Below are 3,101 nucleotides of genomic sequence, written 5' to 3'. Positions count from 1 at the left end.
AAGCTGATCTTTGATATCAAGTGTTGTCAATTTGGTTCAGATGATATAAATAAAATATAAATAACGATATAGAAATAGAAAGTATAACCATAATGAAAAGCGAGCCCGTCTGTGTAACATAAATGTTAACTGTCTACAGCCATGCTACCCTGAACAAGCCCGATCCTGTCTAATCTTGAAAGCTAAGCAGGGTCAGGCCTGGTTAGTACTTGGACAGGAGACCACCTAGGAAGACCAGGTGAGGTAGGTGTAAAAAATAAAAAAATAATGGATTGTAAGCTGACAAGATCCTTGCAATCTGTGAGGTCAACCAAGGGTTGCCTTGCCTAAAAAAAAAAAAAAATTAAAATTAAAAAAAAAAAAAAACCAGTCTACATCCATGCCACCCTGAACATGCCCAATCCCATCTGACCTCGGAAGCTAAGCAGGGTCAGGCCTGGTTAGTACCTGGATGGGAGACCACCTAGGAAGATTAGGTGCTGTAGGCATTAAGAAAAAAAAAATGTTAACACAACTCTCAGAAGGTTTTCCCTTCATGCTAAAGTTAAAATTAAGAAAATTTAGTTGATCTCAGTAACATCCTGGTCCACTCTCAAAAACAGAAAACTTATCTACAGACATGCTGAATAATTAAATATATGATTACAAACTGCATAGTAATAGAAAAAAATCAGTTTTTATAAGTATCTTGGCATTTTTTCAAAATGCCCCTCAGAAGATAGAAAAAGGTATTTTTTATACTCTAATAATTATTAAATTAATGTTTCAATAATTACATATTTCTTCTTTTGGTCTCTTAACCTCACTTCTAAAATTTCTATTCTTTTTCTCTGAAATTTGCCTATCATTTCCACACTCATCTGAAAGCCTCCCATGTCTGCATTTGTTTTTTTCTCATTCTGTGTGTATGATCTACAACATATACACTTTCATATACCTCTCTGATTAAAAACTTTAATTCCAATACTTCCAGTTTCAAAAACTCAGAATAGGTGCATGGAGAGCGTTCAGGGACTCTGTTGGTCTCTGTAATTCTTCTACATAATTTTGTTATATATCCAAACAATATAGGATATATGATCTTTTCTCCCTGAGGAGTTGACTTGCACAAACTCTTCATCCTTGTTCATAAATTTTTCTCAAAACTGTATATGTGCACATTCCTTTGTGATCTATTGCTTCAGAGAATTATGAAGACTCTCTATGGAATATCTCACTTTACTTACGCCAATAATTCAGGCTTTAAATTGCTTTTCAGACTATGTTAATGTCTTTACTTCAGAAAATTCTTTGCTTTGTGATATTAAAGAAATGGACAATATCAATTCAAACATTTGTTATTAGAAATGCATTATTCTTACAAAATGACAGAGATTATTCAGGAAATAGTCGTGAAATCACAGTTAACCAAAAGTTACCAGAACAGCCCTTGCTCCAAGATTTTGCGAAATATTTAACTTCATCATATAAAAATTTCAGTGGATTCCAGAAGTATTAATTGGTCAAAGCAGAGAAAAATAAATGAGGCAGTATTTCCTGTATAGGAGTCCTGGGACTTGCCTGCATGATAATTAATTTTCAATTAAAAGGCTACTGAAATTAAATTGGGTGAATAAGGAAAGGGATCCAAAGTGTACATTTATACTGACATATATTATAGTCTTGGAAAATGGGTCAATTATGAGAGGGTCATTCTGTGTGATCAATGATGCAGATATTTCATAAATAAATAACTTTTTATCATTCTTAATGAAATGGTCTAGGTAGAAGTCATTTTCATTCTCTACTGATACCCGAAATGAAGTATTAATCTCTACATTCTGCTTATAATGAAATATGCACAGATTTATTCTCATGTTTGAACAACCTGAAACTTTCCTGGTAGCTTTAATTGCCTAGGTTCTCCATTTTAAAGATTTCATTTCAGCAAAGAAAATTATGGTGGTATGAATTGTCTTTATCTGGATTGTTCTTATTCATTTTTCCTACAAAATTGCTTTGTGAGAATTGTCTGGTCCTTAGAATTTCCTTAGGGAAAATAGATATGCACTTTTTCAATTCTGCTTTCCTACTTTTTAGGGCAGAAATAAAATTTGAAAAAAAATTGTCTTCCAGCAAATGAAATATCCCTAACCATTCTTTTTAGCACATGAAAACAATTATTTTCAAATAAATCACATTTTAAAATCTTAAAGATCAGATAGTCTGCCTATTATTTAAACTATTCCATACAACAGAAAAAGTTCCACTAACTTATTTTATGAAGATATAATAATCCAAATTTTAAAATATTGATAAAACAGTTTTTAAATGTGTACACCAACCAATGTCTCATAAATATGGATAAAAAAATTATAAATAAAGCAATAACAAGTAAATTCAACAGTATGTTAAAAGACTAACATGATGATAAAGTAGAATTTCTCTTAGGAATAAAAAAATTGTTCATAACTGGAATATATAACAAATATAAACAAAAAAATTATCTATAAAAAGTCAATTGGAAATTCCAACAGTTATTTCTGTATAAGGACTCTAAGTAAAATATGATTAGGAGGAAACTAAATATTCTGGAGGCTATCTAACAAAATAAATGAGCAAAGAAAAAAAGATAAAATACTAAAGCCATTTATATTAAAGTGCAGAACAATGTAGGAAAACCCACCAAGTGGAAATGTATTTAAAATTCTTTTGAAATTTCTACCAATTGCAATAGTATAAAAAAAGTAAAATATTTGCTATGAATGTTGGAAAAAAAGAAACAAGATCGTCTATATTTGCAGATGAGATTATTTTGTAGCTCGAAACCCCAAGAAAATCTATTGAAAAACAATTAGAATTAAAAAGAAAATTAGATAAGAGGCATATGAGATAAATATGCTACAATCAATAGTTTTACCTTCTTAATAATCAATACAGGAAGAAATGTAAATGAAATCAAAACAATAATATGTTATTAAATGGAGAAGCATAAAATCAATGCTGAATGGAAAGACATCATACTATCTATGTTCATTCCACATTAGTGTATACATTTAACATAATGACAGATATTGAAACTAACTATGAAACTACTATAATTAGAAGAGTATAATATTGGC

At 30.2% G+C, this 3,101-nt stretch overlaps 1 pseudogene; it reads left to right on the top strand.

Moving 5' to 3' along the window:
* The first annotated feature begins 369 nt into the window (after positions 1 to 369).
* LOC120597253 (uncharacterized) lies at positions 370 to 488 on the top strand (annotated as a pseudogene).
* Positions 489 to 3,101: the final 2,613 nt, after the last annotated feature.

Source organism: Pteropus medius, unplaced genomic scaffold (genome assembly GCF_902729225.1).
Source record: "Pteropus medius unplaced genomic scaffold, Ma_sr-lr_union100, whole genome shotgun sequence".
Classification (NCBI taxonomy): domain Eukaryota; kingdom Metazoa; phylum Chordata; class Mammalia; order Chiroptera; family Pteropodidae; genus Pteropus; species Pteropus medius.
The sequence above is the reverse complement of the archived record's forward strand: the minus strand, read 5'-3'. Positions and strand labels throughout refer to the sequence as shown.